We start from the raw sequence: 19,646 nt of genomic DNA on the forward strand, positions 1-19,646 counted from the left end.
GACATAAATGACAATGTATATCCACAGCCCTGAAGCATACACTAAAGCAGAGGTGAAAAGTCCCTTAAAAAATATAAAAAGAGTATATTAAATGTGATTCAAGTGTCTACAACTCTGATCCTGCATTCTCCCCTCTCTGGGTATCTCCATTTGCTGCCTCTGTTCCAGCACCAGTGTTAATTCGTGGCTCAAACAAGAGAACACATTGTTACCAGCCACAGAAGGTATCAGAAATATACATGATTTCTAAAAGTAACTAGTAAAATTCACTAAAAAAAAAAAGGAGAGAAAAGAACTTACAGAACAGAAAAACTATTGGTTTTGATTAAATAAGCACATGGCTAGAGATACCTCTACATGCTTGCACTATTCGCATATTGCCCCCACGCACCTCTGACCCGAAAATACCCCTGTGCTGAACTGATCCGTGACCCCCGTCAGTACAGACGCTGCTGTGCTCTCTGCTCAGTTGCAGGTATGAGTACACGCAGGTGGAACCCAAACCTGACCAACAGGAAAATGTGCTGAATTGCACGAACGCTATGCCCTCTCTGGTTTCACCTCAGAACAGCACTCCTGAGGCACTGCCCTGGGAAACCCAGCTCTGTGCTTGTGCAGCAAAACTTCCACCAGACCTCTGCCCCTTCTTTCCAGTGCCATAAACCTGTCACCTCCTGCTTAAGGACAGTTCAACCCAAAAACCCACCCTGGCTCTGCACTGGTGTGTACAGAATGAATGCATCGCACAGCATTACCTTCACTGCTTGCCTGATTAAAAAGAAGTTTGTCTGACAACAGCTCCAGAAAGGCTTCTCTGGTGTTTTCCTGTTCAGCCTGTTCAGGTTCTCAGTCTGCAGAAAGAAAACCAAAATCTAATCAATAAGTTTACATTTAGCCTTCCAATCAAATCTGTTCTTACAGGCCTATAAATTAACAACACCTACTCCTCTCTTTGATCTATTCCAAATTTGTCTTTTGAAATAACAATGTATACTTAAAACCAACTTAATTAATCCACATTTGGAAAAATGAAGTCAGCTCTACCTGAAAATTCCCTTTATTTAAGAAAAATATAGGCAAGCAACAACAATGACGAATGAGAAAACATCCTGTTAACTGAGTAACTGATCTTTAAAGATTTTTTTTCATGTTTGTTACAGCATGACTTCTCCACACAGTTTTCCAAAGCTGTCATCACAATGGCTGTTGTTCTTCCAAAATAAACATAAAATTACTAAATCGCTAAACACTTGTGTTATGAAAATCAGACACACACTTATTTTTTTTGCATTATCATTAAAAGTTCTTCATTTTTAGGTCTGAACTTAGCAGATCTCAACTACTCAAAATGACCACAAATTCCCTTTGTGCTGCTTTGAACTTACCAAACCTCCTTTTTTCCGAGTGGTCTCCAATTTCCTTTGGTTTAGTACCAAGCACAATTTCCACTAAGTTAGTACTAAAATAAAGCCAGTTCTGGAAAGATAACTACTTATTACTTCTATTTCAGTATGACTGAAGTTGAGAAAACCAGCTGTCGCTACCAGCAGAAAACTAGTCTTACTTTTTCATTTCATCTTGCCAGTGTCCTGTCCCACCTATCATTACACACCGTTAACTTTACTGCACTGTGCATAAATTCTTCAGGACAAAATAATGGACTTACTTAATTAGACTTGAGACACAAGTAATGTCAAATAAGTCAAGATGGTTGGACAAAACATTTTTTATGACACACCCTGAAACTCTGGAATGAATAGCCCTGATTATGTGATACACACACAAGTTTTTTTCCTTGTTTGTCTTGAACTGAGAAAGATCGTGTCTTACGCATTACTGAAGTAATGTACACACCTTTGTGCTTCTCCAAGCTTCCAGATAAATGCATCCTTTATGGACCTATCCCCCAGCACCACAGTAAGAGCAAATTCATACACTGGGATGTAGTGATGGAAGATAAAGACAATAAGAACTGTTTAAATCATTTATAGCACATCATTGGCTCCTAAAAAAGGCCATACCAAGTAGCCTGCAAATAGGAATCCTATGAAAGTGTAAAATCTAAGTCATGTATTGCTCTTTTCTATTAACATTTTGTGAAGCTCGAGGCAGTTTAAGAATTACCTACATCAGTAGAACAGAACCTTAGCCTGTAACACTCATTTCACATAACTGATAAAAACCAAATTTTTCACTGGATTGCTCCTATGATACAACTCATTGCTGGGAAGAAAGAAAATATTCCCACCCCACAAGGCTACATCTTCATAATTTTTCTAATTTTTTTTTTAAATCACAACTCAAAGCCTTACAAATCTTTCACCAGGAAAAAAAAAAAAAAAAAACAAAACAAACAAACATAATTTAGCTGAAAGAAAGCTTTATCCTAATATCCTGCATACAAACGAAGTAACTTAAAAGAGGTTTTAAAGCATTTTGTGTTTTTTCCATTCTGAAATTCCAACCTGGACTTAGGAAAGATTTCCTTAAAGGAGTTTAATTGAAAACAAAAACATACTCGGAAACATACTTATTTCAAATGCAATAATATTTTCTGATTATCAACTGGTACTAAAATCTTTATCAGTGATAAACTTGAACTAGAAACTCAAGCTATTAAGTTAATGAAAAAAACCAATCCCATTTCTTGCTATCGTTAGCTAAACCAAGAAGATCTCAAACATACTAGTAAAACTGATGGCTGGAGCCAGCACAGTAGGAACTACAGACAGTTGGTATTAGTTCTATTACTCTCTACCATCAGTGAACGTGTTGCCTGCCCATAAACCTAACTAGATTTTAAGTCTGGTAAGGAAGAAACAAGTCACTGAAAGCTCTACACCTGCTATAAATGAATTTACAGAATGAGATGGGAATACAGTCTGAACAGGTTCTGGTCCTTTGTTTTCTATCAGGAAAACCAACTGGCCTCAACTCTAATAATGACAACCCACCTGGAGAACAACTCTTACCTACAGCAATTGATGGAGAAACAGTCACTTGGGAAATCAAGAGCTTCCATACAGCCACAGAGACATAGATCGCTGCAGCTCAGTCCATTTCAAAGTTGACACTCTTTCAATTTTGGAGGTAGTGCCACCTGTGCTGGGAACATGTAGTGCTTCTGGACAAACACCCTGCTGTGGCTGAGCCTCTGGAAAAGGCTTGACATTCAGATACATTTTTTATAATTTGCATTTAATAAAAACAGGTTTACAGCCCTGTCAGAACTGCCAAGTAATTCCTTCAGACAATGAAAACCAGAACAGATTAAATGCTTAACTTGTCAAGCATCATTGTTTCTGCAGCCCCCAGTTTCATAAAGATCCTTTCATACAGTACTTTGGGAACCCCTACAATATATTGCAGAGAAACCAGCTGTTTCCCTAGCCATTACAGAGAAGCACAGGTTAGTATCAGAAGAATCTTTCCTTTCCAGTTTGACAAAGCAGAAATCTCCCATTCACAGGTGCACACAAACTGCATCAAGCACGAGGTGGAAGAATGACTGACTATGCTGTATTACAGGGAAGGACAAGACCAAACACATGCTACATCAAAACGTGATGAAAGATGATGTTCATTTTCATAAAGCAAGTGTTAGGAGTTTTACAAAGAACAAGCAGGACACCAGAGTTTACGTTATCTACCAGCTGTTCCTATCCTTTCCAATCAGTTTCAAAGAAAACTGGAGTATACAAACAGCAGGAACTAGTGATCACTTGAAAATATCACTTCACACTAGTTCTGCTTTATGACACTATTTGAATGGCACGAATGGACTACCTAGTATGACTAACACAGCTCTGGAAACCGAACATACTGACGAATGGCAAGCTTGTCTGTACTAATCCCAATCTCATTTAACTCCCACACATTGGGCTCGCTCCTGCCATCCAACTTCACTTCTCTTATCCACACCAGTTCCTTATTCCAATCTTGCAATCAACATCCACATCTCCTCCCCAAATGGTGCCAACTCTTATATGAAACATTCAAGCTACACAGACCACGCCCCTGTCTGTGCTCTTTGATCAGCTCTTTTTGCAGACTAAGTTCCACTTGGGGAGGCAACGCACATATCCAGCCCTTTCCACCTTGTAAAGCAGCTTATCTCATAAAAAAAGCACACGTACAATGTTGCAGCAAGAACCAAATGATACTCATACTTGTAGATCAGGTCTGGGAGAGATTTATCTGAATTTTCATCTGTCAGTTGACTAGTTTCACTGCACAGAAAGGTGAAGTAAGACAGCACAATGACAAACCGAAGTCTAGCAGTCCCTGCCCCTTGTTCTGTTTTCATAGTAAGAGCACACAAACTTTAGAAATCCTCTTTTTTTTTTTTAAGTAGAGATGGAGATGACAAGTCCTTCCTCCTTGAACTCTTTGGGTATCCTACAGTGTACCCGTTAGGAACAAAACGCACATATTCATCTCATGAGGAGCTTTTCAACTATTTTATGTCCCATAGCCCAAATGACAAGGAGATACTCTGAAAAGAAAAAAAGAGGAATTATTCCAACTCACGAAAATCCTGGTATATAGCCTTGTGTGTCCTCACCGGTGTGCCACTGGTGATCTATGACCTACATAAACACTATGTAGGTCACAAAGTATTGCTCTCCAGAAGTCTGCAGGGCACTGAGAAACAGCTGAAGTGCGTTTGATAATTGCCATATATTGATTTCACGTGTTAGCAATTACTGTGGTTGCCACAGGAATATTATGCAAGTGTCACCCTGCAGAGGATACTGTATAGGTGTGAACAAGAAGAGAAATGATTCAGTGCACACGGGCAGGACGCTCCAGAACTCACATCACCTAAATGCAGCTCAGTGCTACTGGAGCCTCCACTCAGCACTGTAAATAAAGTTGAAGTCTCAAGCCCATTTTTCAGAGGAGTTGTGTCCATCAAGCCAGAGCCTATCGTGACAGCCAGTATTCCAAATTGAGACCTCATACTTCAGCAGACACTTCTATTATGCATTACTTATTAAACACATCCACTTCACCTGCAATTAATGTGTCTACAGCAAAGAACATCTTGCTTTGGTAGCTGCTCTGTGTGGCAGACAAGCTAGATTTAAAAGTTCCTTCAGCTGCGTTCTGTTTTCCACTGCAGACAATGAAAGGGGAAGAAATTAGTGAAGTGAAAGTTATCCTTCTCTATTAATACAAAGTAACTGCCCAACAACTGAATGAGATCTGGCAGAGTAACAACTGAGAGGGCCAACAAAAACCTTTATGAGAACAAGCCTTCTGATGATATACCCTCAGGTCACATACAAGAGACGCAGTAGCGATGAACTGTATTCCGCAGCATGAGACAGTCCACACAGAGAAGTCCAGTGGTTTCAGGCTTTTTTTCTTCCACCACCTGGGAGAGAAACCCCTGAAAGCACTGAAACCATCATCAGTTATGTGCTCGCTGCCCTGTGGAAGCCATCCGCATTTCCCTTGCTTGCTGCCACCCACCCATCCCTGTTGCTCTTTGAAAACACTTGTGTGCCACATGCTGAGCCTGTCAGGGGCAATTAAGAAACCATTCTGGCTAAAAACTAACCATGGAGAAAGAGATAAATAAATATACAGCCACACTAGACCCATCAAGGTCATTTCACAGCTACACACTGCACCCATGAAATGCAAAATCAGAAAGAAGTGGCGTGACACTGAATGCTAAAGCTGGCCGCGCTGCCAAGAAGCCGGTCACAAAACTCAATTATTGAGACAGGAAATGCATCATAACAACATCTTGTTAAACCAGCCAGGTGCGCGCAAAGGGGAAGGAGAAATCCACACATTTCTGTTAACACTGGAGTCATTTATATTAAATTCATATTTGACATCTAACAAGGCCGCACACATACAAGAAAAAGCAAGTATGAAAAGGGTGTCTATTCATTTATACAGTGCTTAGCATTCAAAATGGATTTTACAGACATCCTGCTAACCTGTCTGGCAGAAAATCCTCCAGACAACACAAATTAATTCCAAACAGGGAGGCTGTCAGTTTTTCCCTCTTATGAGCAAGGAACTAGAATTGTGAAATGGCTTTCAGCATGCTGTTTTAAGGAGCCATGCAGCAGTTAAAAAGGTATACATCACGGGAGGAAAAAATTTATTTTGCATAAGTACAATTTTTGGACGAGAACTCATAGTTCGAACTGGCTGCGATGGAAGCAGAGCCGCAGTTTCTAAGATCATTCTGAAACAGCTCTCTCATCAGAGTAGCATGAACAAAACCACTCCAATATTGAAGAGCTAATGAGAGGACACCATCAGTTTATAGAGCAGAAATCAAAACATGATTTCAGTACAGACTAGACTAGAAAACCCAGCAGATCCTTTATTGTTTTATGCTCCAGAATTTTAGTGAAGATCATATCAGGTTTATACAGAGGCAACTAGAAATCTAGTTACAGTATTTTAGCATCTTTTCCCCCTTTGTTAAAACAAAGGGGTCATCTTCAGAACCAGCCCATTTTCTCTAGTGAGATGATACCACGGCAAATCTGTCTACCCTCCAGATCATCTCCAAAACCTTTCCTGCCAGCACCCTTAATGCAATCCTAATCCGGTCTGTGCCTCCAAAATAAAAGAAAGGAAAATATATACCTAACACCAGCATGGAACCACTTTACTCTGGGAACTATTACTATCTAATGTTGTTGGTTGTGAAAGTTTTTTGGCAGTTCATTGTTGACGGTTTGGTTTGGGACGCTTTGCTTTCAAAGACATTCCTCATCCAGAATCACAAGCTTGAAATTGCAAATTGGTACAGGGGACTGTAAACATGGTCAATGAAGAAGATGGTCATATGAGGAATAATCACATTTCTGAGCTGGCTAGTGCATGTTTTCAAGTTTATGCTTAATACAGTATTAGACGTATTTAAGAGTGGTGCCATATTATCCTAACATATTCAATGTTTCAGCTTCAAAGTACTGCAGGACTGATGCAATAAATCTTTGTTTCCTCTACTGAGGCAGTAAAACAAGATGCAAAGGTCTGTTCTTTTGTAGTCTACAAAAGCTTGATTTCTCTGTGATATACAGTCAGTGTGCAGGCATTAAAGAGAAGGCATTAAGAACATCGAAAAATTCTCTGAACACAAATATGTAAAAAAATCTACATCTGAAACCTTAACATTGAGCTACAGTCACTTTCCACAACCTAAGTGCCTCTGGTTTTCCAATTAATTTAAAACCAAACAAACAAAACACACAAATACACACCTTAGATGCAGAGGGCAACAGGAGAGTCAGTGTAGCATATGAAATAGGAAGAATCTGTATTACTTCATGAAATTCTATTTCCCAATCAGCTTTTTTTTCCGTCTCCATAAAAAGCCATAATTAAATTTTAAAAGCACAGTTACAATTAAACAGAGAGCTTCCTGTACTCATAGCTCAGAAGAGTCATATTAATCACTCAATATTGCCAGAGTGTACTTGTCACCAGCTCTTATTCACCTCCAGACAGAATTCAGCACTGGCAGGTAGAAAATAATACATCCTTATCTCCAGAGAGCACTGACACTTGGATCTCATTCTAGGCACTGATAAACCATTCCTGCCAAGTACAGTCTTGCCTTGTGTAACATTTTTGGAAGAACAAAGATTTTGCTTTTGCACTAAATACATGGCTTTGTAAAAGCAAGCAAATAAAATCACACACCAAGTAAGAAATAATACACATCTGCATTCTCTATCGTAAACTGGTAGGGAAGAGAAAATGCAAGTTTGCACCTTCTCATTTCTGAAAACTGGGACAAATAAGGAAGATAGGAAATGGTGGAAGAAATGCTATAAAAAAAAAAAAAGGAACCAAAAAAAGTTAAAAACACACATATATATAATCAACTGTTTCGTTAGCCTGAAATTCTATCCTCACTGAAATCAGTGGAAAGGGATCTAAAAATTTTAGAACACAAAGATAGTCAATTCATAGCAGTAACCTTCATGAATTAAGATGCTCAATTCTGTATCTTGAGAACGTCAACAACATTGTGACAGAAGACAGTATTCAGTGCTCCTTCAAGCCACAGCATAGAGTCCATCAAACTTCCTTTTAATAGGAAGGATACAGGACATCCTCAGAATGGCAAAAACCTTTTCAAGGATTTTTGAAGTGAGTAGCCAAGAGCTAGTCATCCCCTTTCACAATTAATTTTGAGCTGAATATAATCATAGGATTACACTGCATTTTATTTGAGATGGAAGTTCTCCTTAGAGACTGTATTGCATCCCATGTATCATAACCTACACCACTACCCAGACTAGATTTTATGAAAGATGCATAGCCTTGTGGTTTGGGAAATTTAAATTGCTTTCCTTATCTTTCCCCTTCATGTGAAAACCAAGAAAATAACCCCAGAATCCACAGTCCACAGATTTATGAAACAACACAAACCCTCCCAGTAGCAATACATGCCATTCAAAGTCTCAAAAAACAGCAGATGCACTTTAAAATATTAAAAGGCAAGTTTGTTAAAAATTAGCTTTCATACATACACAATGGTAATTAAGAGAAAGTACATTTCATAGAAGCAATACATCCTGATAAACTTACCTCTGTGAATAAAGCAAAAAAAAAAAAAAAAATCCTAAGCTGTTAACTTTCAATAAAATTCTGCCTACTCACTCTTGATTTAGAGATCAGTTGACGTAGCCGGACTGCCTCAGTTCCGTGCTTTCCTTCTGCTATTCAGAAATTTGCCCAATACCTTCCAGATGAAATTAAAGCCTTTGTTTCATCTCACTGTCGTTATCCCTAGCACTCAAACTAGAATTTTCACACAGTCAAGTGCCGTCCCTGTTTTGCACTGTTAGTGGACAATTAATTAAAGGAAAAGAGTTAGTGCACCCTAATAAACATAGGCCACAGGGGAAGCACAATAGAGGGCTGTTTACAACACAGAGTGGATTAAAAGGCAGGGTTTGCCAAGTTGTCACTAATACAAGCTGATTAAGTCTGCACGGCAGCAAGCAGACATTAGCATAGGTCGGGAAGCAGTAAAACCACAGTGGCTTGGATGCAGGGCCACACAAACATGACTAAACTGCTTCCAAAGCTAATCTAAGCGTCTTCATACCATGTTTCCTAGCACTCCCTGTTCTAGGATTTGCTCCTGCAGAGCCAGTGTGGGTGTAGGCATGCCCACAGTCTCCTTTTTTCACATTGCTGTCTTACACCAAGAAGTTCTAGCTTCTTTTCAACTGCTACAATGAGAAGTACTAAAAGTCTCGCCCATACATTTGATGCAGGAAGAAATAAAAAACATATTAAAAAGAGGCACAATGCTTTAGTATCCTCTGGATCCTCCCTATCTGGTAAGACAGGAAAGCAGAGACAGGAAGAAGAGGAATTGCCAGCACTGCAGTCTCCCTGCATTTTGCAGATAGCGTTGCACCACTGTAGCCATCTCTTACTCACCGAAGAATTAAAACCCATGCAAAGTCACCCAGTGCACTTAGATGCCTTTTGCCGTGGCAATACCCACCCTGTCTCTATCACAACTCACAGAGGCTCACATCAGCTGTTCTTTATACTATTCACAACTTTTCCTGAGAACACATGTCAATACAAGTGTCTGACCAACCAAGGAAACAAAACAGACCACGGAGAAACAAAAACGTGTGTATCACATACTGAGACTGACCCTCGCTAGCTCTCATTTCCCCACTACCTCCCTCTCCTCTTGGAAGCTGAAATAACCACTCTTAGCTCACTCAGTCATTCCTCCAGATTCCCAGGCATTCTTACTGTTCTTCTCCAGACTGCCTCCAATGGGTTTGTACTTTGATTATTACTTTTTAAATAAATTCCGTTTTCAAAACTGGGAGCTACCTCAACTCAGACCTTACCTCCACTGGTGATAAAGATTACATCACTTAACTTGCAGAGTATACCTCTATTCTCACCTAGGTGATGTAGATACAGGACCCCCCAGTAAGAACTAGACAGGTCCTGAAGGGTTACTGAAGCAAACCTCAGGGGAAGCAAGGATGCATTTGGCCCTCTGGCCTTCTCTGCTCGCTCCCATTGACCAGGCCGAAACAACCAGGTGGCAGCAATTACTTCAAAGTAGCCTCACTCTGTTTGAAGTAAGGAACTGAGCGGTGGGGCTCATGCTTTTGCTATGCAAACCTCAACCCAACCCAAGAACCAGCCCTGTTAAAAAACCCTTTACTGAGGGCAGAATTAAACCATTCTATGACAATAGCTTGGTATGATATTCTCTAATTTTACAATTCCATAACCATGTTGACTCATTCTTCTCATCTACTATAATCTTTAAATCCTTTCTATAAAACAAACACACAAAACAGAACGCCGTCTTTTGAGTCCGCTGCCAGAGAAAACTGTTTTTCAAGCACTTCAGCACTTACCCACAGTGAGTTCCTCCCGACGTTCTTTAACAAGGGTGAAACTTTGACATTTTCTATCACAAGGACTCAAGATACCAGAGATCAACTGCTCCTCCTCTGTCTGCAGGGCCTGTTAAGAGTTTTGGAGAAAGAAATTGCATTAGGCTAACACATTTTAATCTTAAAAATAAAATCATCTGGGCTACTACCCATTTCTTCGTCATCTTCTAGTGCTTCAGAAGAATGTAAGTCCCATGAAAAATACCAGAATAAACAAAGTTAAACAACTGGGTCTACAAGTGTTCATTTCTATCCTCCCCTCTAAAAACAGAGACTCGTCAGTTGCTCTTCAGTTCCCCAGCATTACACACATCCTCCATGAGTTAAGAGTTGCAGCAACTCAGGGATTACATCAGCCAGCTCTTACCCTTTGAATAATGCTTTTTAAACACATCAGACCTAAACTTATCTCCGTGCTCTTTAAGCTGTCCCCTCCCCATGCCAGCTTAGGGTTGTAGCACTCGCCTTGATCATGGGTTACATCGGCCTCTTAGTCCCAGGCTCTCTTACAAGAGGATGAGGTCAAAGACCTCGGTCTGCTTTGTATTATCTGTCAACAGCTCTAGTCTTCAAAGAGCAGCAAACCTTCCTTGTCTTTCTTTTCACTATCGTTATATTTCTCTAACGACTTCTTGTCGATCTTCGTCAGTCTGAGAGTTGCATTTTAGCATTACCTGCTTGTGCTCCAACTCTACACTTGCCCGTAGTAACCCAACTACTCCAACTACCAGGACTCCCCTACCCTCCTTGCTGTGTTTGATGTTAAAGAGCTCACTGGGAGCCAAACCAGCCTCTCACTGCTTTTTGGTTTCCCCTGTGGAGGAATAGTTTCTATTTCTGCATTAACATAATTTCCCGAAGGAACAATCTCTCTCCTGTGTCATCTTCTATTGCTCTTAACACACAGAAAGAGTGGATAAGATTCATGTTGACCCCACTCGACTCAAGTCTGCCTTTCTAAAAATCCTTTGGTTTATTTCACAGAAAGGCTTATTCTGCCTGCAACTGTTTCTTTCAACTCCCTGATGCCACAGACCCCAATATTCCCGTTCCTGAATAAATAATATTTTTATCTCAGAATATTTGAAAGTACTTTGGTACGATAACCGCTTGGATCACATTATCTTCTGTCACAGCCTTTTGTCACTGCACCCAGTGCTGAGTGCTGCTGAAATGCTGCTGCTGGGTTGACGTCTCCTTTAAACCTCAACTGTTGTTACTTGAAATGTTTGCCAGAAATTGGTACAAATATCACCATTAGTAAAGGAACAGGCCTTCCTGCCAATACAACACGGCATTATCCCCCACGCTTGCTGCTGCTTCGAAATCACTCAGTAACTTTCCACCTATTGAATCGCTGCACATGCACCTGCTACGGTAATGATAAGAACGTACAGCAAGTCCTGGATTTCAGCTATGCATAGCTTAGCACTTCCCAAACCAATACAACATCCATGAAATGCGAGCTACTGCTATCATTTTAGAGTTTTAAATTGTCAAGAGGAGGAATCAGATAACATTTCATTCATCTTTAATTCATTTAACTTTTTAAAATGTATCTGCACATGAAGTAATTCAAATGCTGTTGAATTTCACTGAAGGCTAATGGGAAATGTTCATGCAAATACAAGCCACAAATTCCGCTAACAATTTTCTTCCTTATAGGCAAAGACTAAAAGAAACATTAATGCCTGGTAAAGCATTCAGATAACTTCTATATACACCAAAGGTCAAATAATTCAGGCATTTTAACTGAGCTGCCTTGAATGTCAGCAGAAACCAGGTCTGGGTGCCTACAACTTTGCCCACTCCCTCAGCCACAGCAGTCCATCTACTGAAGAGCATTATCACCAGCATTCACCTCTGCCCCTACGTCCCCAATATTGGGTGGTGGATATCACTTAACTCTTCCAATTAACCCATTTTATTAACAGGTTGCTGAAAACACCACCACTGACATGAGACATAACTTGCAAACAGAACACATCATAAAGGCAATGTTTGCTAAATGCCTTAGTTGTTTCTCTTGGAATATTTAAATATTTCTCAATAAAAGTTCTTGTAAACATAAAGAAGTTTTCTAAACCCAAGGACTCCACCAGCATCAAAGCGAAACTAACCCAGCTTGATGCAGCCTAAGGAATTCTGCAAAACCTCCTCAATTCTCCTGTGCGTTCTGCTGTATCGGCACCAGCAAGTCAGGAACCCCTGAGCACTGGGTTGTTGCTGGCAAAGATCACCACTGTAAAAATCATGCCAGCAAAAAACTGCTGAAGGCAGATGTAACCACTGACATCCATAAAACTTCTGTGGTATCTGGCAGCCGGTTCACACTAACGTCTTCCAGTGCTGTTCACACTGCTGGGACCAAAGCATTAAGAACAGGAATCACTGAGGGGAAGTTGTTTTGCTTTTTTCCCCTCCTTTTAAGAGAACATAGTATTTCCACTTTACGTGCTGCTCGCCGTATGAAAATGTTTCAAGGAGCTGATAAAGAACTTTCCAGTTGTTTACCTGAAACCAGTCCAAGCGGGCAAGCATAATTAATCTCAATGCAAGTCAGGAATTCAGAAAGGAAATTACCCACTTAGACCTAGCAATTCCAAATGTGATAGCTGACTATGAACTGAATGGCGAAATGACTAACTACTGAAAAAAAAAAAAAAAAGAAAGAAAGAAAAAACACAAGATTCCCTCAAAACAACAGACTACATGAACCCACCACCACTACCTTCAAATGTCAGTCAAGTCCCAGTATGAGTGCTGCTCCCAGACCACGCCACAGGTATCCCAAGGGCATTTGGGTGGGTTAAACAACGTCAGAGCCAAACAAGGAGCAACACACCCTTTTTTTTTTTTTGAAGGCAGTAATGGTTTACACAAAATTACTGGGCTGCTTAGCACCGGTCATAGCTGTACCTCACTCAGGCACATATGGGAGAGAACATAAAGTAATTCCAGGTCACATGCAGAAGGGTACAGAGCCCTTGTCTCTGACATGCATCCACATCTCTCTGTGCTTGGTAGTATTCATTAAGGAGTTCCTCACAAGGGGGCATGAGCTTTTGTCCTCCATAGGTTTTCTTATGGGAATACATTCTGAATTTATGGCACCATACTAAAACACGTTTATGGCACAGGCCAAGTGTGTAAGTGTCACAAAACTCCAGGGAGGAAACAGCACAGCTATGCACAGCAGATTGGTCCAGCGGAATAAGATAAGCACATGTGATAATAAAATCAGCACCTCCCTACTCACACTCCCTTTTTCCCAAATACTTTCAAAATACATGCTTACAGAAACACCACTCTCAATATAACCAATACCAGTACAGCATTGCAGCAGCAAGCCAAATTATCTCTGCCTCTCACATGTGCTGCAATAAGGCAAGAACCTGCCACATCAAAATGAGTTAAAGTAATTTAATAAAAATGCACGCTACTTTTTTGGACCTGGCTACACCATGGCAGTTTTTCATTTGTTGCTCTGTCGCATGTGTCAAAAACAAACACCTGAAAAAAATGGTTTAGTTACTATAAATATATTAATAATAGCTGTTTATATAACTAACTCAAAAATGCAATATCCTCAGCATACACTTTCTCTCCTGCACCAGGGTACATGAGGTTTTACTAATGATTTTATGAGTTCAGTTGGGATTGGTTTTTCAGCAGTTCAGCTCTCCAACCAGCAGCGCAGTAGACAGCCAACAGTTAAATTTAATTTACAATTCAAAAGTTCACTGGCATATAGGTCTTTTAAATAGCTTAAAGGGGTTTTGTTTGTTTGTTTGTTGTGCCAGTGTTTTGTTTTTTTTTATGTACATTAGGAAACCCTTCTAGCTGGGAGCTTTCTTGCTGGTATCACTTTATCAGCTCCCCAGGCAAATTAAAATATTACTACATCAGTGACTACATTAGAGCTACTTATATAAGAAAGTTTCACAGAAATAAATCCTACCCTCCACTGATAAACAACACAGGCAAGTTGTTCAAAATGCACAAGACTTAGGAGGAGAAAGGGCACAAGTGTCTCTCAGCAAGTTACTTACGCAAAGATCCTAGCACATTTTTATTACCATACAGCTTGTTTTGTTTTTTCAAACCAAACAAGTTATACTAAGGCATGCAACTGTTCAAATCAATCAAACAATGTCTGTCATGCTATTTGGAGACTTGAGTAGAGGTACAAGGGACAATGATGACATTTGACTATCCTTCTGCAATAACATGGCAAAAATATATAATAATAATTCACCTAACATTTTTAGCACTATTTAGCTATCTATTTCCCTACAGAAGCAGATAGCATGTTCTCTATAATGCTAATCATCATGAGACCAGAATTAACTGTCACAGTACACTTGGGCAATTCAGTATTACTTCACACTTGAACGTTTTTTTCTTTTTTTTTTTTTAGTTTTTAGGAGTCATTGATTTCTCAATAACGTCCCTGCGCACCCATGGGGAGCCACCACAGTACGAAGCAGAACAAATTCCAGGACAAATATTGCAACTGCCAGGAAAACACGCTGCCTTTAGTTCAGAGACAGAACAAAGCAAATCAAAGACCTAAGTACACCTCACGCAACCTAACCCTCATCCCTCCTTTTCAGGTGACAGTTTATTCCGGAGGAAAAAACCATAGCGTTACTTGGTACGTATGGAACTGTGCTTTCAGGCCTCCTGCACGCAGATAGCTGTATTTGTGTCACGTTTCCAAACTTTTCTCTGCCAATTAAAGCTAATCCCACTAGACACAAAGGTAACACTTTTACAGATGATGCCTTCAGGTGTCCAGAGCCTCAACCACCGTTATAATGTCTGCTTTCATTCCTTACTGAATTGCCTCACCTGGATGCGTCCTTCAGAACCAACCTTTGACAAGCATTTTCTGGCCACATGATTTCAAAGGGAAAGTACTCTTATCACACCACCAAGATGACTCCTTTACCAGAAGGTAACTACATGCAGTCATAAGAAGTCTTATGATTAATGCCATAAAACAGTAAGGCAGTATGTGTTCCCGAAAGCTCCTTAGTCCTGATAACACTAACTTGAGCTAGGAATGCTTTATTACCACTGCAGCACCTCCAAATGCCAATCAACACCACAAAAATATATTGATGGATGGAATAATTACTCCTGCATAATGTACAGCACCATTTCTTGCTGTATGCATTCAAAAGTGTGTTCAAAACCATTCTTTCAGCTTAGCCTAGTCAGTGTTCAGACCTGATCCAAGTCTAGCTGGCCTGCTCTACAAGACAGATTGAAGTCCTACCTCTGACTTTCAAATGGATGAATCCAGTCAGGACAAGGTACTGGAGAGTGTTTGTATGAGGTTTTTAAAGGTATAATTCTGACAGAATATAAGAAGCCTTTATTTTGTAACGATGCTGTACTGTAAAAGAGACAAAAATGCAGAATTTCCAGGTCATTATTGCCCCAGCTTTTCACTAGAGCAGACCTTTGTAGCCTATCCCATGTCCACACTATCAGAGCAGTAAAAATGCATCTATAAACATCATTTCATCTATAAACTCATCTGTAAACATCTATAAACATCAGCATAGGCATCTACTGTTATGTGACAACACCACCTGAAACACACCATATGTTAGAAGAGCTACACGGAGCAGGCTGCAAGACACAAAATCAGTGCTTTGCTCTATCTTCCTGGAAGTTCTCTTTCCTTGGTGCTAAATAAGAGTACAGAATACATTTGCTTTCTGGGTGGTAGGTCAGACAGTCTTAGACTAAATGACTATCTGGTTAGGCTGAGAAGACCTCACAACTAAGCCAACAATGCCATGTCAGCATGTTTAAATAGAGAGAACACTTGTGGCTGAAAAAAAAAATAGCATGTCTTAGAGTTTAAGTGTCTGTAAACCAAAATATAGTTTTAAAACTATTAGAAAAAGGATGAGTGGAACATGCGGTCTGAAAAGCCCTATTCTCAGGGACACACAGCAAACACAAACATGCCAACTGCTCTAGACATGTTGTAAAGCACAGAGAGAGCAGAGCGCATCTCTCTCAAACGTTTGAGAGAAACTATAAGTCACAGTAAGACCAGGACGTATAGACCTGCATTGTCAAAGGCTTAAGTACACAACTCAGACATTAAGAACTACACTGGATTTCCATAAACCTCATTAAAATTTTAAAAGCTCTTGCAATCAAACATTCTGCAAACATCAAAAAGTACCATTTGTATACTAATAAATAAAGATATGCAAGGGTGGAACAGCAGCCTGTAAATATATATATATATTATTTTTTTTAAAGCAGCCTTAAAACTTGATGTACATCAAAGTAATCTCGATAACCCTTCAATGAAGGGTTTAACAGAGAAACTGATGATTCAGATGGTACTGAGTCTGTAAGTCTGAAGACTTACACTTAGCAGGGTCCAATGCATTAGTATAATCTTTTAAAAAGAAAGTGCATAGACAGACTTCTAAAACTCAGTTTCATATCATGATTGAATAAAATCACGCCAGCAGCAGTTTCTCCAATTTTGTTGCTCAAAGTTTTGGATTATATGAAGTTCCACATCCCACTTCAGAGGGAAAAAAAAAAAAAACACCCTTCACAGAGCATAACCTAATTTTTACCATAACCACCATAACGCTCTGACAGTAAAGTCTTAAAAAAAAAAAAAAAAAAAAAAGTAAAAAAAAAAAAAAAAAAGTAAATGGAGTTATGTTTCTTTTACAGGCTTTAGCAACTCAGCTGTCATCATTTTAATACAATTCAGTTATTTTTTCAAAGTACATATTGTCAGTCTTCATGGTTCAACAAATAGATTAAAATAGCTGTTTGCAAAAGTCAATTGAAAACATTTGTGTTGATTGAGATGAATCACAGAAAAAGGCATCTGGGTGTTCAACAGCTTCACAACTGCAACTGCCATCCTCACATCGATACATCACCGGTACAGTCTTGCCCTTTGCAACTATTTATACTTTACAAAGCAGATTATAAGGTTTTCTGTCTTTTCTTCCTCCTTTGACCTTCCACATTTATTAACGTACAGCCAGCAAGGAAGACGTGAATCACAGCATCAGGTCCTAATTCCTAGATTAGTTTCAGAGCAGGTGGACTCTTTATATACAGCCCAGCTGAAGTAAGGCAGCACAAATAACGTGAAAATCCCAATCTGACTTGACTCCTTCAGGTGTTCTATCCCCTTCCAATTACCCTTAATTCTAAAAGATTTACCTCTAGAAATTATGACACAAAAACAGCACAGGCCAAAAGCATGGGTGTGAACTGCATGGCTTAGCACTACTACTACACTGATGTGAGAGAGCTCTTTGAACAAAGAGTTTATTACCACTCCCTCTTCAATCTGAAAACGAAACAAGATAAAAACATCACGCCTCGCTGCCAAGGAAATAAGGCCCTGAATTCTTCTGAGGGCTCCGGGGAGGGGTGCAAGCCCTGTGGTACGGATGAAAAATGCCACTGCGGACTCTGGAGCAGCATCAGTTTCATGCTGGTCATTGGAAAGTATCAGGACAGCGAATGCAGAGGCAGATTCTGCAGTATTTTTCAGCTTAAAAAGTATGACAATGTATAAAAATAACGCTCATTTGGAGGTATTTATCTTCCTATCTGTCTCTGGGATGATCAGAAGACCAATCACAGGCGCTGGGCAGGAGAAGGAGGAAATCCGAGCGAAATATTACCTCGGATGATCTTGAGGTCTCTTCCAACCTAGGCATTCTGTGATTCTGTGAATACCGCCAAGCCTGCCTCAGCATTTCTCAGTTTTCAGAGCTCACGGGTCCTGATGCGGCAGAGCCCCAGCAGCACGGCTCGGCCCCGCTCACAGCCCCCTGGCAGGCACCGCACCGTCCCCACAGGGCCCCGGGGAGCGCCTCACGCCGCCCTGCCCGCCCGCACAGCGCTGCCCCGAGGGCAGGCGGCAGGCACTTCATCGAGGCAAACTCAGCCCCTCGCTTTGCTGTGGCGCCCCAGAACACCCAAAGGAGCCTTTTTAAGTTTTCCTAAGTGACTGACGCGAGGAATTTCCTGAGGGGAAAAAAAAAAAAAAAAACAGGTCGGTATTACCGGAGCGCTGACGGAGAAGTGCGAACCCAAACCGGGAACCCACGGACAGCGTCAGAAAGCCAACAAGCCAAGGGAAAAGCACGCTGGTATCACACCTGTGAGGGAAAAAAAAAAAAAAAAAAAAAAAAAACAACCCTCCTGGAGCAGCCAGGAGCCCTCCCCAGGCTCGCCGCTCGCCCCGTCCCGGCCGGCTTCCCGTCAGGGCACTTGGCAGCCAGGTCGCGCCCAGCCTCCCCTCCCCTCCCCGCGGAGGGGGATTATGCCGGCCTGATTTCCCGTGACCTACATACCGCAACCGGCCCCCCTCAGCCCCTACCTGGCTCGGCGGCTCCCCCCAGCACAGCAGCTGGGCCGGGCAGGGCCGGGCCGGTGTCGGGGAGCGGGGCCGTGTGGCTGAGTCAGGGCGGCGGGGAGGAGCCGCCACCTGCCCGGCTCCGCCAGGCCCGGCCGCGCTGCCCCCTGCCGGCCGCCCGCTCCTGCCTCCGCCCGGGGGAGAGCGCCTGGAGGCGGCCCGCGGGTCTGTGGGGTGGCTCTGGGCACTGGGGAAGGGTCCTTCAGCCTCGGGACGGCAGTAAAATACTAATAACAACGCACAGCACATGGCTCTGGGGCTTTATGGCTGGGCCCGCGAAGGGAAGGTGGCCCCGGTTACGCGCGTCACTAGATGGCACTGTTATACACGCACCTCTGTGGTTTTTTTTTTCTTTTCCCTTAGCTGGTGCTGCAGCACACGACTGCCTGCCTGCCTGCACAAGTGCTGGTGCTCCTCGGGGTGCGTTTCTGCCAGCAGCTGCCTCCCAAGGGCTCTTTCCTCGGTGAGTCACTGCAGGCCTGCAGGGCCTGTGCCCCTGTGTGGGGCTGCAGGGGGAACTGAAGCCTGAAGTCATTAAAACTGAAAAAGCCCTCACAGATCATCTGGTCCAGCCATCCCCGACCAATGTCACCCACTAACCATGTCCCCGAAGCACCAGGTCCAACCTCTCCTTAAACACCCCCAGGGACAATGACTCTACCACCTCCCTGGGCAACCCATGCCAACGCCTGACTACTCCTTCTGAAATTTCTCCTAATTTCTAAACTAAACCTCCCCTGGCACAACTTGAGGCCCTTCCCTCTAGTCCTATTACT

The 19,646-nt window shown here is 41.5% G+C and overlaps 1 protein-coding gene across 4 annotated transcripts in view; it reads right to left on the minus strand.

Moving 5' to 3' along the window:
* Positions 1-18,579, minus strand: part of FAM160A1 (family with sequence similarity 160 member A1) — an 86,209-nt gene extending 67,630 nt beyond the window's left edge. For 3 of the 4 annotated variants that reach the window (XM_032187518.1, XM_032187519.1, XM_032187521.1), the window contains exons 1-3: positions 18,519-18,579; positions 10,398-10,506; positions 756-851 (exon numbers count right to left, since the gene is read on the minus strand). The gene's annotated coding sequence lies outside the window, so the exon portion shown is untranslated. The remainder of the gene's footprint in view (positions 1-755; positions 852-10,397; positions 10,507-18,518) is intronic. The other variant, XM_032187520.1, reaches the window with a different exon arrangement.
* Between the last annotated feature and the right edge of the window lie 1,067 nt (positions 18,580-19,646).

Source organism: Aythya fuligula, chromosome 4 (assembly GCF_009819795.1).
Source record: "Aythya fuligula isolate bAytFul2 chromosome 4, bAytFul2.pri, whole genome shotgun sequence".
Lineage (NCBI taxonomy): Eukaryota > Metazoa > Chordata > Aves > Anseriformes > Anatidae > Aythya > Aythya fuligula.